This window comes from Podarcis filfolensis (genome assembly GCF_964270895.1).
Source record: "Podarcis filfolensis genome assembly, chromosome: 2".
NCBI lineage: Eukaryota > Metazoa > Chordata > Lepidosauria > Squamata > Lacertidae > Podarcis > Podarcis filfolensis.
In genome coordinates, this window is record NC_139605.1 from 28,107,550 (window position 1) to 28,132,958 (window position 25,409).

The following is a 25,409-nucleotide window of genomic DNA, read 5'->3' on the forward strand; positions in this document are numbered from 1 at the left end:
CATTTGAATGGCAATGCCTATCGAGTTTGTGGGGAGGGGCGGCCCCCTCAAATATTTTATTGCAGGGGGGCAAAGCCCCGGCCCCAAGAAGTTGGCTTCTATGCTGTCAGGCATATCAACACCCGCAACCTCTGATTTACTTTTATTTTATTTCATTTATTGCCAGTGAGGTTCTGGAAATATTACTGAATTGGGGTCGACCTATGTAAGCTACACAAGGCCACCTTCCTAAACTCTGCTATATATCACCCACATTTCCAATAATGCGTAGTCTGACAGGTCAGTTCTCTTTTATGTAAGCCCATTGGGGTGAAAGGCCAAACCAATTCTTTTTATGCCCCAATGACTCTCTCTCTCTCTCTTTCTCTCTCTCTATATGCACAGTTTTTATTATTTTTACAGTTGCCCTTCACTTGTACTGACTTGCAAGCTTCACCAAGCACTGTCCTTGAAATATGCTCAGAGTCACCTGGGTGCAGAAGACATGAAAGACTTCAAGATTCTGGGAATATTCTTAAGGCCTCTCGGGGAAGCAACTTTTGCAAAAAGGGAAAACACACAGACACGCAAATGTATTATTTATGGCTGATGCCAATGCAGCTGCAAAAGGCGCTTTCATATTTAACCAAGCAGATATCCTGATGCAGCACAGCGTATCAATCATCTTTATATTCATACGCCATACGAAGATTGCAGTAGGATAGCAATATTTCCCTCTTGGAACGCACTTCATGTGGCTGTTTTCATTGCCTGAAATACCCTTTTGCGTGTCGAGGTCCCCAGGTCCACCCCAATAACTCACACATCACACAGAATTGTTTGTTTAAGATTTTTGACATAATTTTGGCCACAACTTTATTAAAATACAAATTTGTGAGTGGTTGCTTAGGCATTGGTTGCGACTATCTGCCCCCACCATGGGGGACAGACTGACATTCCGCACGATGTGAAAGTCAGAATGGGGGAATACACTTGGGGGTTACGCGGAGCAGGGAACCTGCCCTCACCCCAAATGCAACCAGGAGCTCATTGATATGGCCCGAGCCCCCTTGACAGAGTGGACAAGCAATAGTTAGCCCCCAATTCCTTTAACAGAATCCCTTGCAGCAGCAGCATTAGAGGTACTCACCATGAAGCTGTTACAGTGTCACTTTTTAACAACAACAAACTCCCTCCCAGTGCTGCTCTTGTCTAAAGTTTGGGAGTTATTCCAGATCCCATCCAGGCCATACATTTAAAGCACTCTTACTACTTTAACAGTCATGGTTTCCACTTCAAAATCCAGTGAACTGTAGTTTATTATAGCTGCTGAGAGTTGTCAGGAGACCACTACAATTCCCAGCACTCTTAGTAAACTACAGTTCCCATAATTTGAGGAGAGGGGATTTCTGTCAAAGTAATATGAGTGCTCCTAGTGTCTTGTGTGGATTTGACCTCAAATAGCTAAACCTGGTCAGGAGGAATGCAGAATTAACATCAGTTTTAAAGAACTGAGGTGGTGTCCAGTGTTTAGTCCTACTCAGAGCAGACCCATTGAAATGAATAGACTTAGGACCATTAATTTCAATGGATCTGCTCTGACCTTAGTTAACTACAACTCTTTTTCTGCTCTTTTTAAACATATGTACAAGACTAATTAAGAAAATTTACTCCTAAGAACTGTTTTGAGAGCTAGCTTATAAAGCTTGCTTGCTTATAAAGCCTTTTGAAAAGTCTCCCAAGGTGCCTAAATAATATTCACTTTAAAATAAATAAAGAAACGAAAATACCGCATGATCCTCTTGAGCCAGCAGCGATGCAATAAAATAAAGAAACCCAAAATAAACATATTATATTTAATAATTACTATTTTTTTTCAGCACATCTGTATCGTCTATTTTCCATGCAATGGTCATTAAGAGGAAGGCTGGCGACATCATGTTTATATATTATTGTAAGTTACTTTTAGTTGCTTTTGTAAAGCAAAGAAACAAACTAATGTTTGTTGCAGGTACTGGAAGTGGTTAGCAGACCCCTATTCCCCTCATAGACCTACAATTCGCAGAACTCCCTGGGAAGAGAGATTGATTGTTAAACCAATCTGGAAATTGCTCCAGCCTTACAAAGCTATAATGTCAGTCAAATGTTGATGCACAGATGATGCCTTCTACAGCCATACCCTAGGATGGCCACTTTGACATTTGCCCTAATATTTCACAAAGATCTGATCACATCATGTGAATAATCCACTGAAATCTGGATAAACAGCTGCAGCACTAAGTTCCCACTACTGTTTAGTTTGGCCCGTAAGTTTAAAATCAAAGGGCTAAGTGCTTCCCCCAGTTTTCATGTTTAAAGAAATGCTTCTAGCTATCCTGGAAGTGAAGAAAGGTTTCAAAGGGGAACATCGACCCCAAAATACTTAAAAAGCAGGAAGACTGATAAAATAAATCCAAGCTCATTTCATTTCATGATTTGAGGGTTAAAGCTGTACTGGCGTTTTGAGCCATCCCAGCCAGACGGAATATTTAGCTGGTGAAATAGAGATGTTACTCTTCCAAATATGCCCGAAATAGCTTCTTGAAAATAAATCAAAGCATCAAATCAACTGTTTTTGGCTTGTGTAGTAGAGCACAGAAGTGAAAAATGTCCCCCAACTATAGCCTGGAAGCTGATATAGTCATGCAAAATGTTATGCTACGTACACATAATCAACACATGTCAAGTCTCCATTCATTCCAAAGTCATACTTGGTGCCAATCACTTTCTGTCTGTCACACACCTACATTCCAAAACACAGGCATGTTGGAAAGTATCCTTCCTATGATGAAGTGATGTTTTGTTTTGAACTTCATTACCCTAATTCCCAGGGGGGAGAACAACAATGCCACACAACTCAAATTATTGAGCTGGAGTACAAAAAACAGAAGCCCCTCAAAATCAATATAGCGACATCAATTTACTCCGGGTGACAGTAAACCCCACACGGTGTCAATTATAGCACAGCAATACGCATGTTTATTCAGAGACGGGCTCCATGACCTAGTATCCTCAAGACCTCACTGTGTTGCCAACACATCCCTGTCAAAGAAAGTGTTAGCTGTTTGTCGTTGTCCAGCTATGTATAGTGAATACTTATCTACTTTTAAAAATTTTCACCTATGATCCTTTTCTTTTACTTCTTTATTTTTTCTTTGTTCTTTTTTTTCTTTTTTCTGATATCTTATCTTTCATTCCTTTATTGTGAATAGCATTTTATCGAGGTATAAATAATTGTAAATATGAAAAGAGACAAAGTATTCACAAATTTTTTTCCTTGGTTATATGCATTTTCTTTTTCTTTCGTATTTTCTTTTGTTGTAAATACGTATGTTTTCTAATTTGTACTTAATAAAATTTAATTAAGAAAAATAATAATAATAAAAAGAAAGAAAGTGTTAGCTGCTTTCCTTGCCATTGACTCCCGACAGTTTTAAAACATCTTTCCATGGAGAGAACACCCTGCTTTTGGCAATGTTCTACTCACCAGATATGGAGGGCCTAGTGAAAGGAAATGTCTGAGCATGTTACATTATAACTTCAATGCAATGCATCTTTAAGGGGATATTCTAAAAACACAGGGGTTTTTTAATAGCCAGGGTGGGGGTGATTACAAATAGTCTCTCTCTTCTTTCCCATGCTGCTCGCTAATAATGGCACATCTCTTGGGTAAACATGAGTCCCAAGAATGCTCTCAAGGGTTGCTTCAGTTCAGTTTGCTGTATTGCCTAACAAACAACATAAACCAGCAATCATCACCGTGCTGCTCCTGTTTTTGAGAAGACAAAGGAAAACTTGTGAACAAAAGGCAGAATCGTTTTTCAGTTCGAGAGGTAGCTTAATACTAAACCCAAGTCTGATTTCAATCTAGAAGTTACAAAATCCCACTGTTCTCTTAATGGACCAGCTGCCATGAGGACAAAAAGGATAGATTACTGGGGAAACCCAGCCAGATGGGTGGGGTATAAATAATTTATTTATTTATTTTTATTTTTATATTATTATTATTATTATTATTATTATTATATCATCATCATCATTACTACTACTACTAATACTACTACAGTGGTACCTCTGGTTGCGAACAGAATCCGTTCCGGAGGTCTGACTGCAACCCGAGGAATTCACAACTGGAGGACCGCTTCTGTGCATGCGTAGAGTGCTTCTGCGCATGCGCGACAAAACCTGGAAAAATACTTCTGGGTTTGCCACGTTCGCATCCCGAAGATTACGTATCCAGAGGGATACGTAATTGGAGGTACGACTGTATTATTATTATTATTATTATTATTATTATTATTATATCCTAGTTGCTCATGGATGGAGCTAGAAGGTTTTTCTTTATATGCATCAGTGAATGCCACCTGGTCTGTTCTGGCCTATTGGATGAGGAAAGCTTCTTTGGCTGACATTGTTGATTTCCCAGTGTTCCCTTTGGTCAGTGCTAGATCACAGGCAAAATCCTTGGTTCCCTCAGGTAGCTCTGAGTCCTTGTTCCCCCTTGTAGCTCTGAGTCCTGAGATCCTTCGTTGTCTCCATTGCTCCACAGGTACCATAACCGTTTTCACTTTAGCATGTGTTCACTGGAGAAGCAAAAGTATGAACAGGCTGTACTCATGCACTCTGTAAATGTGAATGGAAATTCTCATTGTGCCAGGGTTTCCAGACATGCACACAGCAGTATGTGTATAGAGCTGGAAATATGAAAGTAGCGGAACAGAACTAATAGCCATGAAGCAGCTCCCTTACCATGTGTGCAGTGAATGTGTGCCTTTAAGATAAGAACAGGGCTTTATCCTATGTGCGTTAATGTAGAAGAAGAAGAAGAAGAAGAAGAAGAAGAAGAAGAAGAAGAGGAGGAGGAGGAGGAGGAGGAGGAGGAGGAGGAGGAGGAGTTTGGATTTGCTATCCCGCTTTATCACTACCCAAAGGAGTCTCAAAGCGGCTAACAATCTCCTTTCCCTTCCTCCCCCACAACAAACACTCTGTGAGGTGAGTGGGGCTGAGAGACTTCAGAGAAGTGTGACTAGCCCAAGGTCACCCAGCAGCTGCATGTGGAGCAGTGGGGAATCAAACCCGGTTCACCAGATTACGAGTCTGCCGCTCTTAACCACTACACCACACTGGCTCTTAACCACTACACACACCAGGAGAGTCAGTTTGTAAGAACTTAGGAAGTTGCCTTATACCATTAATCTGTCTTTCTTTGCATCCTGAATTTGGGTGGAATCTACATACCCTGTGAAAATGCTTTTTAAAAAAAGTTTTGAAAAATATATTGAATTTGCCATAGCATACTGTCGCCATCTAGTGTCACATTTGTATACAGTGGTACCTCGGGTTACATACGCTTCAAGTTACCGTATTTTTCCCTCTATTACACGCAGATTTTTTCTCCTAAAAAGTAAGGGGAAATGTCTGTGCGTGTTATAGAGCGAATGTGTGGTCCCTGGAGCTGAGAAGCGTGAGTGAAGGCAAAAATCAGGCAAATATCAAATCGTCCGGAGAAGGGAGGAAAGAGGAAGCTGCGGCTTTCCTGCATTCTGCCTCAGGGTCTTACTGCCCACCCGCTTCTGTTTCCTTACTGTGTTTGCTCAGACGGAACAAAGAGCAGAGAAAACCCCTCCCCTCCAGGCAAGCAGAGTGGAAAACAGATTCCTCTCCGTGCGTCTGGGACTCGAAGGCAACATGCAGGTTGGGGGGGGGGGAGAGAGAGAGCTGGTTGGCTTGGGGGGGGGACTTTTGCCTTCCTTTCCTCCCTCCGGTAAAACCCCTCTCCTGCATTCTTAGCCAGCTGCTTCTCTGCACACCCCTCTCCTTGTCGCTTCTATGTTTTTCCTTCCCTCCCTACTTAAAACGTGGTTCCAATCATGGATCCACATGGATCCTCAGGATCTTTGCATTGAGTCACCCCAAATTCACCATCAGATCACATAGCAATGATCTGATGCAAAAACAGGGCTGCAATGCTGCAAAAACATGGTTACAAAGCACGGATCCACATGGATCCTCAGGATCTTTGCATTGGGTCACCCCAAATTCACCATCAGATCACATAGTATGTCCATGGCTACAGCCTGCACCAAAAAAATCATGCACCCACTGTTTCCTGGGGCTGCAATGGTGCAAAAACGTGGTTACAAAGCATGGATCCAGATGGATCCTCAGGATCTTTGCATTGGGTCACCCCAAATTCACCATCAGATCACATAGCATGTCCATGGCTACAGCCTGCACCAAAAAAATCACGCACCCACTGTTGCCTGGGGCTGCAATGGTGCAAAAACGTGGTTACAAAGCATGGATCCACATGGATCCTCAGGATCTTTGCATTGGGCTACCCCAAACTCACCGTCAAATCACATGTCTGTGGCCGCAGCATGAAGCACAAAAATGATACATCCACTGTTTCATTCAGAATTTTCTTTTTTTCTTGTTTTCCTCCTCTAAAAACTATGTGCGTGTTATGGTCAGGTGCGTGTTATCGAGCGAAAAATACGGTACATACGCTTCAGGTTACAGAAATAGTGCTTCAGGTTAAGAACTTTGCTTCAGTATGAGAACAGAAATCGTGCTCCGGCGGTGCGGCGGCAGCAGGAGGCCCCATTAGCTAAAGTGGTGCTTCAGGTTAAGAACCGTTTCAGGTTAAGAACAGACCTCCAGAACGAATTATGTACTTAACCCGAGGTACCACTGTATTGCACTTTACAACACACTTAAAACATTTTATTTGCAACTGTATAGCTGAGTCCTTGGAAAGCATATATGAAATGGCTTTCACTTTTTGAAATGTTTGGAAATCAAAAGAACCATAAGTTAAATCACTACCCAAAAGCATGTCGTTTCTGAGAAAGCAAGGAATGGTGAGCATATAGATTGTGTGAAGCTTCACAATGTCCCAGAGTTTGGGGATTGCTAAGAAGCAGTGCTGTGAAGAGATTCAGGAACAGAATAGGGGGGATTTAAATGGCGCAGGTAGAAAAGCTGGCATTGGACCCCTCTTCTGAAAGGGGAAAGCAGATATATTTCTGCGTGTGGCAAAGGGCAAGCTAATACAGGAGATTCTCTATAGCTTCTCTTTTATGTGTGTTGAATCATTAAAATGATATAATCAGAAAGAATGTCTCCTTGGGGAAACCAGGATTTCAGCTTGCCTGTGTTAAAGAGGAAAAAAAGTGCTTCAGCTGGAACAGAAATGGAAAGATAATATAATTGAGTCTCTCAGGTGAAAGGAGGCTTACACAAGGGCCTCCCTAAGGATGTGAATCCTACAAACAGAGGTTCAAGATGATATCTCGCTGAGTGTGCTCCACTCTTGTCTTCCATTTAAGCCTCGTACGGTGGTTCCTTTATGAAATGTCTCTTTGGCCCTCGTGTGCTTAAGAAGAGAACAGGCCCATGGGCAAAGTTAAATAGTACCTGTTAATGTGACTTCACTAGGCTCCTGACAGTGTTGGCAGCCAGGTTATTTGAAGGATGGCTTCCACCCATACGAACTTGTGCAGGCCCTAAGATTAGCCTCGGAGACCCTGCATGTAATAAGATTGAGTAGATGAGCGGGCGACAGAGACAGGGCCTTCTCTGCGCAACCCCATCCCAAAGAATATATGTTTGGCGCAACCTTTAATGGCTTTTAAACAGGCCTCAAGAGGGACCCCTAGATTTTTGCCTGCCCATTGTCGTAACAGTTCTCAGGGCTGGCACCAGGTTTAACTCAGCTCCTGGGCAAGGTACCCTCTGATGATGCACCTGCTGTGGGTTTTTTTCTGAGGGTACTCAAGGGTACGCAGTCCTGGCACTTCTCTTTCCCCCAAATGCTAAGTGTGGCACTTACTGTGATAATGTCATAGTGAGTACCAGCACTATTTTTCCTTTAAAAAAAGCTCAAAAAGCACTGTGCACCTCTTGGGTGGGATTTCCAAATCTTACCCAGGGCGGGGGTGGGGAGGGGGGTTGGGATAGGCAGTGTCTGGAAACAGCTCACCTCCAGTTGACTGTACAGTGGGACCTTAGTTCTCAAACTTAATCCGTTCCGGAAGTCCGTTCCAAGACCAAAGTGTTCCAAAACCAAAGTGCGCTTTCCCATAGAAAGTAATGCAAAATGGATTAATCCGTTCCAGACTTTTAAAAACAACCCCTAAAACAGCAGTCTAACATGAATTTTACTATTTAATCAGATCACTAATCCATAAAATGAAAGCAATAAACCATGTACTGCAGTCACACAATCAATCAATCAATCAATCAATCAGTAGCTGAACTGGGTTCCACACAGTCACAAAAACAAAACAAAAAAGCCACAAAAACAAAACCACAAAATAAATAGCAAAAACAGACAGACCTCAGCGTAACACTCAGAACGGAAGTGTGACACTCAAAACGGAGCACGTTCGGCTTCCGAAAAAGTTTACAAACCGGAACACTTCTGGGATTGCAGTGTTTGGCTTCCCAATTGTTTGAGTACCAAGGTGTTTGAGAACCAAGGTACCACTGTACTCTCTTCACCCAACACTGGTCAGGCTAATAATAATAATAATTTACATGCCACCCATTTTCCTACAGCCATTGATGTCTCAACCTTCCTTACACCTAAACCAATGTGGTACATTGGGGGTGGGGGCTGCCACTAGTTTCCTTTATGGCACTGGGCCAATACTCTTCAAGGGGGTGGGCAGCAGTGGCCATAGTGGGTGGAAGTCCTGGCATTGCCTCACCATGTCAGGTGCTGACAGTCCAAGTAAATGGAATCAAAGACAAGACAAGAGATTTCCATTCACCCACAGCTCAGCATGATGTAAAGGGGTGGGAGTGGAGTGGGGGGTGTGTCCAGAACCAGATCAACCCTGACACGCGCAGTTCCCTATTACCCTAGAAGAACAAGCTGGCGAAGAGAAAATTAATTTGCTCATTTTAAAAAAAAAAAAGCCTCAGCCTTTTTACAGTTCAGTTCCAGAGTCTCGCTTCCGGCTGTTATTTATATATTCTGCCCTAATAAATTGAAGAGGCCTTTAAACGCCACTACCATATCCATCCTTTTGTCGCTAAATTCCTATAAGTCGCTTCCTTGCCAGCACCTCCACTGGTCTAATTACTAAACACTGACCGTGTGAAGTCTGTGTGTGCTCCACAAAAGTCAATAGTCCAGCAGGTCATGTAGCTCTATAGCCAGGACTGTGTTTAAGCTGCGATTCTACAGGAGTTCAGAAAAAGTGCAAAATGTTATATAGAGTTCAGGTTACTGAGAACATTAGCTTCTTTCTTTCTTAGAAATCAAGCTTCTAGCCCTTATGGATGGGAATACAGTGGACAATCGAGTTGCGAACGTGATCCATGCGGGATGCATGTAAGCAACCTGCAGCATCCGCAACCCGCAGCAGCGCGTCTGCACATATGTGGGTTGCGATTCAGTGCTTCTGCGCATGTGCGACCGCCAAAACCCAGAAGTAACCTGTTCCTGTACTTCCGGGTTTCGGCGGTCCGTAACCTGAAAAAACGCAACCTGAAACGTCTGTAACCCGAGGTATAACTGTATATGCTTTAAAGTGGATGGGCAAAGCCTACTGAAATTCTGGAAATCTGAGTGGCTGAATTAATTTCCTGTGGATAAAATCAAGAAATCCTTTACCTTTCCCTTGACTAGCAATACCAGAACATATTCTGCCAATCAGGAAAAAGAGGCAAATTATTGCATTGTTTCTAAAGCGAGGGGAACCCAACATTTCTTGACACATAACTGGGCTGCCCAGGTGCACAATTTGTATTTTTGTCTTTATTTTTAACAACATACATTTGCCTGCATATGTTGGCCACATGGCTCACCACAACAATGTTGCAGTGGAAACACGACAAGAGCATCCAGGTTTTTTCCCCCCTGCTGGATGTTAACATCCATCCTCACCTTTGAGGTTCCTGAGAAACTCACAATTGAAATTCTAGAGACAGCGGGCCATGCAGGGCAATTCCAGGCCCCTCTGTTGTACAAGCAGAATGACTGAAAAATTAATGACTCCTGAGGCATAAAAATCAAACCATATCTAGTGGTGAGATGTGTTGGCTGTGGGCATGTGTGTGTTTTACTACTTTCTTTTGGGTCACTGGTTTGAGAATGGTAGTAATTTAAACACTGTGATTTGGAGGCAAGGGGGCATTATTATAATTTAAAAACAAAAACGGCAGGCCATCATCACTTTTTATGGAAACGTTTCTTAAGGGTGTGAAGGCAAGACCCCGTAGGAGGCTCGTGTGACAAAATTGCGACAAAATTGCTTTCATCCAGATCAGAGAGGAAGAAGGACTGATACGGAAACCTAAAGAAACTGAACTGAAAATAAATAACGCTGCTAGGACGAGAGCGGGAGGGCGCGGAAGGTCAAAGAGGAGCATGTAGTAGAGATCTAATAATCGGCTTATAAGAGAGAAAACGGAGCAGGGCAAATTCATCACCAGAGGTAAGTGAATCTAACGAACTGTGTAAATAGCTTGGTTATAAGATCCTGATACTACCCCAGCCAATACAATAGGGAAGACTAACAGGTGTAACAACACACACACTGATACTAACAGAGGAGTGGGGGGGGCCTTAAAAAGAAGAATTGTTCATCCATTTCACCACGATCTGGTATAGTTAAAGAAAACTGTTGGGCCACTGCATGACTGTGAATTAAAGAAGCCAATGCATCCATCATCTGACTCTGTGCTTAATTGCACAAAGGTTGCTTCATCAGATTAAAGGTAACAGGTAAAGGACCCCTGGATGGTTAAGTCCAGTCAAAGGCAACTACAAGGTTGCAGCGCTCATCTCACTTTCAGGCCAAGGGAGCCGGTGTTTATCCATATACTAAACCATTTCTGGCGCAATGAAACACCATGACGAAAACCAGAGAGCACGGAAACGCCGTTTACCTTCCTGCCGCAGCGGTACCTATTTATCTGCTTGAAGTGGCATGTTTTCGAACTGCTATGTTGGCAGGAGCTGGGACAGAGCAAAGGGAGCGCACCCATTACCAGGGGGTGGGGCCATGATGCTGTTCCAACGTAGGCATCTGAATAATCGTGACATCTGCAACAGTTGCAAAAGTACAGAAATGGGGCGGGGGGGGGCAGAATCTTTAGCAGGGGAAATTCTTCACACAAAAACAGCATGATGTGGTCTGAGCATGCTCAGTGGCCACAGAAAGCTGAGCAACTCTGGGTGGTGGGGTTATTCTCTGCTCTCTTCATGCCTCTCCTGGTTCTGGGAGACCAACAGAGAGGGGAGTGTGTTGCAGCAGCAGGAGGAGACACCCATGCCTCTTCACCAGCTAGACTCATCTCTGTCTCTTGGCCTCCTTCCTCTCCGGCTTCTGCTTCTACCTACAACTCTGGACTGCTCTCTGCCACAGATACACACACACACACACACACACACACACACACACACACACACTCCCTAAGCCCTTTTACCTCTCCAGCTTCCTACACCTCCTCCCAGTCTTCTCCCTCTGACCACTCACTGTCGTCACATCACCACTCCCCTGGCTCTAAGTCGTCTTCTCCTGGTGGTTCCCTAACTGGTTCTTCCCACCAATCTTCTGTGTCCGACCAGTCCATGACACCCGAGAAAGGGTAAGAAAGGGCTGGCACCCTGAACAAGGGGAACATCCCACAACGCAAGATTTTGTTGCAGGTTCCACTTGTTAAATGATAAACTAAGCCAGTTCTCAGTCTATTTTACATTAACAGAATCCTCCAAGGAACCATGGGAGTTCTACTTTTGCTAGCGTGTTAGGTATTCTTCCAACACTTCACGGAACTACAATGCCCTGGAGCAATCTGGGAATATAAAGGTGCAACCCTCATCACACTTTCTTGGAAACCCCTGACACTGACATTAGGCAGGAAGCTTGCACCATGAGTTTAGCTTTTGGTAGCTATATCTGTCCAGCATAACATTTGTAAACAGTTAACAAATATTAAATAAGGAAATCCTACAGCTGTGGGGACACATTTTTGGCCTGGAATGTTGTTGAAGTAGGAGTAAGTAATATTACTACCACCCAAGGATGTTTGTAGCTTACATTAAGTGATCTAATTTTGAAATGCTGGTTTCAGCCCAAGGTGATGACCTCTGGCAGAAAGCGTGTATCATAGGATGGACTATATTTTTATGAGTGCAACGCAGCCTTGCCAGAGCCATCCTTCCAGGCAATTTTATTCATCCCAAAAGCAGGAGTCTTGTAATAGGAGCAGAAGATTTGTGATTAGTAAGGGATTTCCCCCTATGCACACGCACACTCACTTCTTAAAATAATTTTACTACTGTGCATTACAGCACAAGTTCTTGCATGCAGCTTAAACATCAGAGGGGATTCCTCTTTGTTATCCTCAACAGTTGTAGTCATAAAAAGCAGCTTCTACACTTTGTATTTCACTGAATTTGTAGCCAGGAAGCTGTGATAATAGATACTGCCTATGATCAGGTCCTATGTGCCAAGGAGCTAAATGAGTGTTTATGAGAGTAGTATAATCTGGAACTGGCGGCAAGGAAAACTACCCTGTCAAGGTGATTAAAGCAACTCTCTCCGGGACCAGTGCAGCTAAAGGCCTTTGCTGTCACACCTGAAAACACCTTTCCTCCAGGATTGAAAACTCAGCTGTTTTCAATTTGCAGCAGGAAATGATTGTCCCCAACACATTACATGTGTTAAGAGGATGCCCTTTTCCCCCTTATTTTTGGCAGCTGATTCTGGCATTTGATCTTAAGTCTGCAGCTGTTCCCAAGGACAGTGTGGTGGTGTTGTTGTTGTTGGACAGGTGGTAAACATGATTTAAGAAAAAGCAGCCAGCGTAACAAATAATTACAAGGTAGAAAAATGCCTGGGAGTTAATGTAAAGGTAACACGCAGGCGATCTTCATGCCCACCATCATGGCAGAAGTTGCTTGTTCTGGTGTTTAGCTGCTACTGATGTGTGCTGAGGCATTCATGATCTGGTTGATGACACAGCGCAGGACTCTGCGGTCACTAAGGGTTGTACCCAACTAAGTTCTGCTCAGCACTGCAATGAATGAACCCAAGTTAGTCATGTCCATTCACCTCAATGGGTCTCCATCGCTTCAGAGGGCAGGACTAGAAACAATGACTAGAAATGGCAGGGGAACAGATTTCAGCTAAGCATTTGGAGAAGCTTCCTAAAGGTAAGCGTTGGTTAACAGAGGAGCAGTTTGCCATGGGATAAGGTGGGTTCTGCTTGGCTGGAGGCTGGAGAGCTCTCTTATCAGCCATCAATAGTTGCATCATGCGTTCTTCAAAGTCCCTTCCAACTAGAGCATTCTTAATGCAATGTAAAAACAAAAACAATCTTAAAGACTAATGCATTTATTATGGCATAAGCCTTTATGGACCAGGTTCAACGCACTGTAGGAACCATCCCAAAGCTTTCATGAATACACTGACTGGTCTAAAATGGAAAAAGTTGACTAACTGCTCCAAAGTATTGTTGATGTAGCTACAGTACAAGGCTACCAGCCACATTTTCCCTGTACAATATGCAGGACACGAAACATCTGTGGTCACTGACCACTGTATAAAACAGTGACACAAATGTATCTATAGTGCCCTAGAAGTGAGAAACATTGAGGGGGTTTTGCTTTTGGTTTTGCTGGAGCAGAAGGCTAGAACCACATAGCGTACCTTAGATTTTCTACTACTTTTCTGCAGACTTAATTTTGCATGGCAGCGGGCAAAGGCACTTAAACGTAATTTTGCATGGCAGCGGGCAAAGGCACTTAAGCATTTGCTTAAGGGCAGAAAGGCTAACAGTATCTGATTTGAGGACCTTTGAGAAATTCCTCACTACTGGGAGGGGAAAAGATTGGATCTTCAAAAGAATGTTGGAAGAAAGTGTGAAATTGCAACCAGATTAGAATGTATTGGGCTGAAATAGCAGTGTTCACAGCTGAGCCAAAAGACCCGTTGTATGCATGATGAAGACAAAGTACCTGGAGCATTGCGTCCTCAGCTAGAAAGGAATGCCATGGTTGCTGCATTTTAAGATAAACAGGCTCCAAACTGTTCACAGGGCAAAACAACAACAGCAATAGGATAGTGGCTGGAATGCACAGTGCAGGAAGGAAATAATGAAGGCATTTTTAGCAGTGATAAAAGGGGCATAACAATAATTTTCAAACATGCAGAAGGCTTCCACAGAGTGGGCCAAGATTACCAAAGGTCAGAGAAAAAAACCCTCCAGTTGTCGTGGTGGCAAGGAACACCTTCTAGCACTGCCATCCAATAAGAAGACTACAATCACTGTTAGATTTCAAGGGTAGTGATGGTCATCTGTGATTTTACATGGACTGTGACAAAGGCTGGATGGAAGAAAGAAGAAGAGTTTGAACTTGATATCCCACCTTTCACTCCCTTCAGGAGTCTCAAAGTAGCTAGCTATTTCCTTTCTCCTCCTCCCCCACAACAAACAGTCTGTGAGGTGAGTGAGGCTGAGAGACTTCAGAGAAGTGTGACTAGCCCAAGGTCACCCAGCAGCTGCATGTGGAGGAGCGGAGACACGAACCTGGTTCCCCAGATTACAAGTCCACCGCTCTTAACCACTACACCACACTGGCTCTCTGAAATATTATATGGGCATTTCATTCCATCACTTGATCTGAATCACTTGATGGAGACCAGGGGTGCATCCTCCCCCCCTCCCCCCCTTGCATCACCATGCCTGGCCCTGCCACGCTCCATACATGAGAGGGAGAACGTTTGCACTGGGAAGCCTATCATGCTCATGGAGTCTCCTCCCATTGCAATTTCGAAACCTGCCTGCACAAAGGGGACACCATGGAGTGGGCAGCGGTGGAGTAGGGGCAGTGCTCACTCAACCTCCGGTCACTGGTGTCACTGCTGCAGTGAGGTCCGTGCAATGCAAATGCACTGGTGGAGCCAATCTGGTGCTCCTGCTGGTGTGTTTGCACCATGACAACCTCACTGCCTCCCTCCTCTTCCAGCCCAGTACGCATCAGCAACAGAGGGGACTGTAGGTCAGTGGAGTGCTGCCACTCCAATCCACTGCCTTCTGCTGCTCACACTCTTCTAAACTTGTGCGATATTTAGATCCATATATAAGAGCTTTAACATAGAGGGGTAATTCCCGCAACTGCTTGCCGCAGGGAACTTTCTGTTTCCCTCGACTGCATCTGTTACTTTCACTGCTGGATTATGTTCCAACAGAGTGGCTTTCCCTGCATTTTTCACTACTGTTGTGCACACCTTTTTGTCCATAACAAAAGGTTTCATCGAATACGAGAGGCATAAAGAGATTTGCAAGAGGCAGAGTCCTAAGACGCAGAAGCGTTGCCTGCACTTTTAAGACTCCCGGGCTGTAAGTACTAAAGTAATGTACATGTTGGCATACATTTTAATGGACCCCTGTGGCTTGATTAAGCTAAGAAACAGGATTCTGCTGCTGGTAGACAATTGCTTCTTAGGAAGCAATCCTAGTAGCTTAGTCTCCTGAGTGCAGCCACGGAGGTATTCACACTGAAATTCTCCTCCTTTTAGCTCATAATTCAAACTTAGGCCCTGTCACGTGCTGAAAGTACCTTCTCCGTGTCTCACTATTCAGGAAATGACTCTGTATGCTGAATAGTGTTAGAGATACAAACCTGCCTCAGCAGTCTTTTTTTAAAAAAATAGTGGTTTGTAATCAGCAAAGTTGTCCCATTAGTGCAAAGCTGTCCACCTGCACAACAGGACTCCCTTCTCTCACTCTGCGCACACCACACTCCCACCAAATCTTCTCCAGATGATTGGAGGGATACCCAGAACAGATTTCAGGGGGCTCAGCAGACAGGGAGAGGGAGAGCAAGTCCCATTGCACAGGCAGAAGTCCTTGCGCTAAGAGGATGACTTTGTGGGGAACAACCCAATATTTCTAAAAATGAACCCAATTCTTCATTTGCTGCTGTAGACCGTCAGGCTTCCATAGTATTGTGAGCTGGTGCTGGGTTAGTTTGTATGGTGCCCAAGTCCCTTCTAATCCCCTGGAGGATTCCATTGTTGAATTAGCCACGGAAGGGGCCTAAGTACCACTAAACCATGGTCCTTAGTCTGACAAAAGAAGTGGCTTTGTGTCAGAGGGCAAATGGGTGGGTCTCTTCCCTCAGCTGGCTGGTAGTGAGAAAGACAATAGCCAGAGTGGAGTGTGTTAGAGCCAGGCTACAAGCGAGCGGACAGCAGAAGCCTGAGGAGAGCTATGAGACTATTATAGAAGCAAGACCTTCTGGGGTGTTACTGCTGTGAGCCCCTCCATCTTTGGTTCAGGTTGTATATATATGTAAATAAACCATATAAAGACACCACAGTCTCTGCTGTCCCTCATTCTGAAGAAACTGAACTTTGGGTAACTCCTGGAATCTCACACCACTTGGAGATTGGAGTGACATGCAACAATATAAGAAACGGCATTCTGTTGTCAATCTAAGCTTCCACCATTTCTTCCTACGCCTATTTAAAGAGAATGAAATAAATAAATAAATAAATAAATCTGTGTACTGGAAACAAGCTCAATGCAGTAGCATTGAGAATAATAGCTACTTGTCATGATGGATACGCTGCCATAAAGGTCCCCCCCCCCCCCCGCAAGCTTAGACAGCATTTCTAACCACTGCGGCAAACCATGGCAGTGGCACAGGCAGTTTCCCAGAATGCCTCGCTCTGAGGAAGGGCTCCCTGGGCTGTTCTTGGAGCAAGGCAGAGGAAAGGCAGAGCCAGTGCTGCTGCATTTCGAAAAATAAATTGGGGGGAGGGGAGAGAAGGTTTGTTCATTTCCCGCTGTGCAGATATGTGGGATTTTTTCATCACATGTCTGTGTGTTTACATTCCAACACGAGTCATGGGAGCGGAAGTTGTTTTACACTGTTCCGTTCTGTTGTGCTTTTGAATTCCCTTCTCTCCAAGAAAGAAGAGAGAAAGAAGATATGTTTTCTTTGTCCTGTTATGTATATACGGTGGTACCTCGGGTTAAGAACTTAATTCATTCTGGAGGTCCGTTCTTAACCTGAGGTACCACTTTAGCTAATAGGGCCTCCCACTGCCGCTGCGCGATTTCTGTTCTCATCCTAAAGCAAAGTTCTTAACCCAAGGTACTATTTCTGGGCATAGCTGTCAACGTTTTCCTTTTTTAAGGGAAATTCCCTTATTCTGAATAGGATTTCCCTTTAAAAAAGGGGAAAGTTGACAGCTATGTTTCTGGGTTAGCGGAGTCTGTAACCTGAAGCGCCTGTAACCTGAAGCATCTGTAACCTGAGGTACCACAGTAATAAATAGCTTAGTACTCACACCTCGAGCCTAGCTTCTGCTGTTGTTTTGACTCTGCTAAGTCAATGCGTGCTCATGTCTTTGGACATGAGTCGCAGGAGCACGTCGAGGCAGAAGATTGATGGATCTCCCAAGCACTGCTCAAAAGGGAGTAATGGGCTCTGGCCCGTATGCCTCGTGTGTAGCCCCCCTCGCAACAAGGGTGACAACAGCAACAGGGAAGGGAGGAAGTGGAGCAGTGTGGGGAGCGGCAGCTCTGGCACCACAGAGTCTTACATCAATTATGAAGCAAAATGAAGGGGATTCTTTTCCCCACCAGGACTGTGGAACCAGTAGAATAAAATGTAAGCAGTACGTCAGTATCCTGCATAAAGAGGTAACAAAATGTCCTCCAGATCTTTCCTTTAATACTTGACTTCACAGTGTTTTACCCTTCAATAACACGCCCCCCCCCCCAAAAAAGGCATACAGGGTTCATTCTGGAAACTTTGTGGCTGGTGTTCAGCATCAACATGCACAAGAGAGCCACAAACCGAACTCAAGACATTGCACATAAATTGCCAGGATTTTATTGCACTATGTGAAAAGTGCTACAAAACTGCAGGTGCATGAGGCTCAGAGATGATATAAATCATATAACTACTGAGAAAAGAAGTCATAGCACCCGTCTTGAAAGTCTTACATTGGCTCCCAGGACATTTTCGAGCACAATTCAAAGTGTTGGTGCTGACCTTTAAAGCCCTAAACGGCTTAAGCCAATATACCTGAAGGAGCGTCTCCACTCCCATCGTTCAACCCAGATGCTGAGGTCCAGCGCCGAGGGCCTTCTGGTGGTTCCCTCACTGTGAGAAGTAAAGTTACAGGGAACCAGGCAGAGGGCCTTCTCAGTAGTGGCGCCCACCCTGCGGAACTCCCTCCCATCAGATGTCAAAGAAATAAACAACTATCTGACATTTAGAAGACATCTGAAGGCAGCCCTGTTTAGGGAAGTTTTTTTAATGACTGATGTTTTAATGTATTTTTAATCTTTTGTTGGAAGCCGCCCAGAGTGGCTGGGGAAACCCCACCAGATGGGTGAGGTAGAAATAATAAATTTTTATTTTTATTTTTATTTTTATTATCTTATGAAACAAGCCAAGGTTTTCAGGTGATGTTTGCCATGCAGGGGGAAAAAGCCAGCATATCTTCTTTGCATTTGGGGCAGAGGTGGGGCAGCAGTAAAGGTTCCCCTGCTATTAAGGGGCATACAACTCATGCTGTTGGACAGATTTCTCTGCCCACATCCCTGATATTAGCAGTTGAATATATATTTTCAGTGCTCCCTTATGACATTTCTATGGTTGTTTTGAAAGAGATAGTGCTCCTGAGAGGAACCATCATTCACCCACCTTTTTGAATGAAATATAAATCTGGAGATCCAGGATAGAGGTGGTTCTTACATCCAACAGTAAAATGAGTGCACGGCAGATGAACATCAAACCCCCTCCCCTCCAGTACCTTATCTCCTTAAAGCTGCTTGCACCACCATTTATTTGTTGTTGGAGAAGCAGAATGGAATGAAGGGGTTGGATCAATGGGCTGTAGGGAGGAACCTAGAGATCTGCCTTAGACCAAGTCAGAACATTAATCCACCTACTTCAGAATTGTCTGCACTGACTGGCAGTGGTTCCTTGAGGATTCAGCCCTGCTGGGAGCTGAACCTGGGCCCTCCTGAATGCTAAGCAGATTCTCTACCACTAAACTGTAGTAAAGAGAATAAGGAAGGGATCAGCACCATTTCCTCCAGATGTCCATTTTACTACCAAAGCAATACTCTATATATTGCTACTAAAGTAAGACTCTCTCTATATAAAGACTGTCAATATAAACAGGGTAGACACGTGAAAAGAAGCATGTTTGCCACATTTGCTTTGATTTTGGCTCTAATTCATTATACAGGGATAGAAGCATGTCATAATGAACCCTCCCTAAGCTATAGGGTTTTATTCAGAGTAGTGCTATGGAGATGTGCTGGTGGTACAGGGATTTCTACTTGCATGGAGGAAGGACGTTCTCTCCACCCCCTGAGCACTCCCTAAATCTCTTCTGGGTTTCCCCCAAACCCTCCGGAACAGATTTGGGAATGGTGAGGTGTCCCAAGCAAGGGAGAGGAGATGGGCAGGGGAGGAAATCCCACTGTACTAGCACTAATCCCTGTGCCAGCACAACTATTTAGTTGAAGAGCACCCACAGGATTTGGTCTTCTCTGAGAAAACCAAACCACACAAGAGCATAGTTCCATTGCGAGGTGATAAAGGCACTTTAAAGTCTCCAAATAAAACCAATCTAAAAACAGGAGCACTATTAATCATAAGATGAAAGGCAAGGAGAATGAGAGCCCATATATTAGACAGATGGGGAGACCCTGGAATGCACCCTCCCCCCTCCCCAATGTTTATAAACTTTTAATGGGTCAGGAAGAGGTGGGCAGCATCTCTAGCAACTGCTGACATACATCTTAAGGAAGCTGGCCTCATGCTTTGAGAACTATAGACATTCTGATTGGAAAAGAAATGGGGTGAGTCACGCTGTGGCAGAGAGGAAAGATGTTGCAATGCAGGAATACATGCAGTTGGTATACAACATTTCCTCTCTACTCCCCATCCCCCTTTTTATTTTGACACACCAAATATTGGCTATAGCGAGAGGCAGGATGTCAGCTAGAGAAACAATGGCCAGTGCCTTTAGAGCAAATCCTGTGTTCTCAGGGCCTTCAGTTGCACAGAAAGTCAACAAAAAGCTAAGAATAACTAAGGGACCAACAGGAAGGTGAGAACAGCACATTCGTCTTTCCTCCCAGGCCCAGAATACCTGTCACCCTTTCCTTTTCCCTTCTTGGGACCACAGAGCACCATTTGCCATTATAGACATAAACTGTGTCAAAAAAAAGGTCAAAATTGTGGTTCTTAGGTATATACGCTGTTTTCTATGTCCCCATATGACATTCAATGCTGAATTCTACCATTCATTCTTTCCTGCATTAGAAAAATGGGGATATGGTTTGCAAAGCCAGTGTTCACAGCCCAATATTTCTCCCACGATTTTATGTGCAGATCACAACATCTCGCTGCTGCTCACTTGCAATGTGACAATAACAGTAACTCGCCTCACGGTGTGAGGATGATGGAACTCAAGCTCTGCAAACCTCCTTTCACGCAGTGATACCTGCACTGGACTGTTGGGGAAAGGGCTGTAATTGAGTGGCCGAGCATCTGCTTTGCAGGAGGTTCCAGGTTCAATCCCAGGTGTCTCTAGGTAGGACTAGAAGAGACCCTCTCTGGAAATCCAGAAGAACCACTGCCAGTCAATACTACACAAGATGGACCAACGATCTGACTCAGCAGAAGACAGCTTCCTGTGCTCCGATGACTAAGCATGCATATGATCAACTTGCCTTAGTAGCAACCTCGTTCACATTTCCTAGGAAACCATGGGAGTTATTTCTGAATAAGCATTCTTAGGGTCAAGTTGCATAGGACAGGGAAGTGCAGATCAGGTACTCTTAGCTGGAAGCCAAAGCAAATTTACTTGGAAGAAGCAAATGGCCCTTGTCGTCCCTTCCAACTCTACACTTCTGTGATTTTATTATTCTAAGTCTTGCTTTTTTTAAATAGCTTCCCACAACATAAGGATGAGCAGCAACGACTTCCTCCTTTTTTGCAGTGTGGGCCCTGAAAACATTTACTTTTTAAACTAATCACAGGCCGCTGTAATAAATTTTTTATTTGAAAAGCAACCTAGATCTGAAATAGTATGGCCAGATGCAAAGAAAACAAACCTTCTGCACCTTTAATAGTGGTGTAGAATATTTGAAATCCTTTCTTCTACCTAATTATTACAGGAACAGGAGCCCTGGTCATCCTTGTGGCTTATTTTCGTAGCAGGAATAAATGAGTTGCTCCCATTAAACTTAATGGGGTTTACTTTTTGAGAATAGATAGATGGGCAGACAGATAGTTAGAATCAGGCTGCAAATCACCAAATCTCCCTAGTCACTGGGTTTGGAAAAGCTTTTCAGCAGCAAATCTAAATCCAGGCTCTACCCTTTTCTGCTGGATAGAATCAAGCCACAGTGCGGGGAAATGGGGTATTTTTATCCTTGTGTTGAATGAGAAGCACTAGGAGCCTTGATCATTGGAAGCTGTCTGACCCCTCCTTAAACAGACTCCTGCTGGTTCTCTGGGTCAACCTGGCTCTGTCTGGTTAAGGAGGCTCCAGTGCTATTTCCAGCACTAGTGAAACAAAACAAAACGGACAACAGGAAATTATGCATTGCAGATACCCTGCAAATCAGCTGCTGCTGCCAAGTATTTTTGTTCATAGAAGATGCATGTGATGACCCCATGCACACTTACACAGGAGAAAGTCCCATTGAACTCAGTAGGCCTTACTTCTGAGTTAACGGCAGGAGGAATGTGTTCAGTGAGACACGTGTTGAGGGAAGGGGGTACAGTCTTGGATCCAGTTCCTGCTAGTCTCCGCTTCTGCAACAGCTCGCAGATCCAGCAGTCCCATTTCCTGAGAGGCACGTCCTCCATGTAGGAAACAACCATAATAGACAAAAGAAAGCATCGTTTATTCAGGCGGTGGTGACCACTGGCTGAGATTGCTTGGAAAGGAGATAAGACCAATTAATCGAGGTTTAGAAAATCATTAGCTATTAGCCATTTAAGGAAACTCCATGATCACAGCAGTACATCACCTGGCTCCCATTTCCTAGGAAACAATAGGTGAGGGCTGCTGGCTTCATGCCTTACTCCAGGGGTCAGCAAACTTTCTCAGCAGGGGGCCGATCCACTGTCCCTCAGACCTTGTGGGGGGCCAGACTATATTGGGGGGGGGATGAACGAATTCCTATGCCCCACAAATAACCCAGAGATGCCTTTTAAATAAAAGCACACATTCTACTCATGTAAAAACATGCTGATTCTTGGACCATCCACGGGCCGTATTTAGAAGGCGATTGGGCCGGATCTGGCCCCCAGGCCTTAGTTTGCCTACCCATGCCTTACTCATTGGCTTTCCAAAGGTATCTGTTTGTACACTGTGAGAAGCAAGAATGCTGGATTTGATCTGATCCAGAAGAGCTCTTCTGTAACCAAGCACAGTCCCAACTCTCTGTTTCGGGGCTCTATGAGAAAAGTAAAATGGTGGATAGAGCCAGAAGCGGGTCACCAGGTGAGGTGGAGCCACTACGCTTGGTTCCCAGCAGGTAGGCTGCTGCTGCTTACCAGGAAATGGGGAGAGGAGAGTTGGTGGGAAAGTTGCCATGGTTCAACCAGTGTTCGAAATCCCATTCGGGTGCCAGGATGGCGACTGACATCTCCATCTGGCCGGCCCCTCCAGCTTTCTTAAGCAGGTAATCAGAAGAGCTTATTTATTGCATTTATACCCCACCTTTTCCTCCAAGGAGTGCATGGTTCATCTCCCACCCCAGTTAATCCCTACAGCAACCCTGTGAGGTAGGTTAAGAGGCTGTAACTGGCCCAAGGTTACCAAGTGAGCTTCTCATCTGAGTGGGAATTTGAACCTTGATCTCCCAGGTCTACCTAGTTGGACACTCTAACCACTACGGACTGCAAGAAGATCAAACCTATTCATTCTTAAGGAAATCAGCCCTGAGTGCTCACTGGAAGAACAGATTGTGAAGTTGAGGCTCCAATACTTTGGCCACCTCATGAGAAGAGAAGACCCTGGAAAAGACCCTGATGTTGGGAAAGATGGAGGGCACAAGGAGAAGGGGACGACAGAGGACGAGATGGTTGGATAGTTCGAAGCTACGAACATAAGTTTGACCAAACTGCGGGAGGCAGTGGAAGACAGGAGTGCCTGGTGTGCTCTGGTCCAGGGGGTCACGAAGAGTCGGACACGACTAAACGACTAAACAACAACAACAACAAACCACTACATCACACTGGCTTCTTAAGAGTACTTCTGCTGTGGGGCAGCTACAGAAATTAAGTAGGTAAATAAATATGGAGAAAGCAAAATGTCACTTAGAGAAAGAGCTGAAATATTTTCCTTGAAGCTTGCATTCGTTTTACTCTGGATTGTTTTATTTGATGTTTTAATGTGCTGTAAACCGCTTTAAGATTCCCCCCCCCCTTTAAGATATAAAGCAGTATAGAAACAAAATTAATATTAATAATAATAATTTTTTTAAAATTCCACTGGGGGGAAATGGTGCACAAACATTCCATTGTGGCCACTGTAACCTAGGTTTAAGGTGTCATTTGATTAGCTTTTATATCTGAGTTTCTAAAACTGTTCTCAGCACCTGCTTGGTTGCTGTTGCTTACCAGGAGATGCAGAGAGGAAAGGTGGTGGGGAAGCCAGCATGGTGCAAACACACTGGGTGGGATTCAACTAATAAGTCCCATCGATGGAAGCCATGAGGAAGAGCTTCTGCTTGCCCCACGGGGCTTTCCTTCTCCCCTCCCCACCCTCGGGAAGAACCCCTGGAACAATGGGGATGGAGAGGAAAGGGGGAATCGTTCCATCTGGAAAGCTTAAATTCTGAAGAATTCCTCCCATGGCAAGAGCATCACATTTGCACCGCGCTGACCTCCCTGCCTCATCCCTCCACCTCTCCCTCCCAATAAGCAACAACAACTGAAATGCCAAGAATTTGGCATAGTGCCTCTGCCTCTCCCAGTGAGCTGCTTCTGTGCTAGACCCAGCCGCCTGGTACTTCTCAGAGCTGTGGTCCTTTGCTGCTACCAGCGATGGAAGAGGTGGCCCACCAGAGGACACTTTGCCTGGAAGGCCTCCTTCAAACTCAAAACCCACCCTCAAAGTTAACAGCCCTAACAATGAAAATGTACAAGTCGTCTTCTCCATTTGCTCCCAGCTGAGTACGCTCCTTCTGTTTTATTTCTAGCCTGGCCTTGCCAAAGTATTCCTTGCACAATCCATCTGTTTGCAACTTTTCCATCCAGCAGTTCAGCCGTGCTTCTTCTTGAGAACTTGGCATGGTTGGAAAATGGCACCACATGGAAGAAAACCAAACACTGGCCTACGAGCTGTTGACAAGGATAAAGGAAATGACACAAGCAACTAGACAAAACAATTTGGGTTCGGAAAGGAAGCAGGATCTAAGCCATGGCTTTATTGTCTTGCCACATTACAATACAGTATTCTGAGGACTTGTAGTAACATCTGAACTTTAATATTCAGATACAAGAAAAATGTGTTCATATATGTGTGTGTGTAAATGTGTGTAAGTGTGTGTATTATCAGCATATTTCCGTGCAATTCAGGCTAGACTACAAAAGTGCATCTGGCGCAAAAGGAGGAAAGGTTTCTTTACTGAGATGAGAGCAAAGAATTTAAATTTTCCAAAATACAGCTAAGACAATGAGGAAACATAAAAGATCTTAGTAGCACTTGCTTACTTTGTCCAGCATCAAAGCTGGAAAAATGTTAAATTAAGAATAGTTTTGTCAATTCAAGCTGAACACACAATTTAAAAAAACACAGAACATAAACAAAGCTGTTCTCCTGGTGTTCAAAGGGAAAGACTTGGGATTAGCAGCAATCTGCTAATTAAAAGTCGTCAGATGAAGCTGCATGCCACAGCAGAGTAAACAATGTCTGGTGGAATAAACTTCTGTCTTGCACATTTTATAACCACACCACTCCTCCATGCTGAATGGGCAAATATCTAAAATCCAGTTTCATTTGTTACAAATACTACACTTGAAGTCCATGATTGGCTGTCATTGGGGACATTGGGGACAAGCAGCCATGGGGAGCAATTTGTGATCAGGGCCGCTGTACAAGAGAAAGGTTTGTTTTAACCCTTTCACTCACTCCCCTCCCCCACTCCCGAAGCTGCTATTAACTATGAAACTCACTGTATCATCTCTCAGGCATTGGGGTAAGATATTTTCATTTTCTTAGGCACTTGAATGGTTTGTATATTGAGTGCCGGATGGATGCTGTATTTCAAACTCAGCATGGAGTTTTCAATTCAACTCTATGTTGTTTGATATTTAATTGTTTTGAGGTTTTTTAAACTGAAGGTAAGATGACCTAGTAGTTCAAAAGCAC

At 44.2% G+C, this 25,409-nt stretch overlaps 1 long non-coding RNA gene across 1 annotated transcript in view; it reads left to right on the plus strand.

Annotated features, from left to right (window-relative positions):
* The first annotated feature begins 6,000 nt into the window (after positions 1-6,000).
* LOC310757439 overlaps positions 6,001-25,409 on the plus strand; it is a 37,945-nt gene continuing 18,536 nt past the window's right edge. Inside the window, exons 1-2 of the long non-coding RNA XR_014545208.1 lie at positions 6,001-6,080; positions 6,249-6,387. This is a non-coding gene — a long non-coding RNA (uncharacterized lncRNA). The remainder of the gene's footprint in view (positions 6,081-6,248; positions 6,388-25,409) is intronic.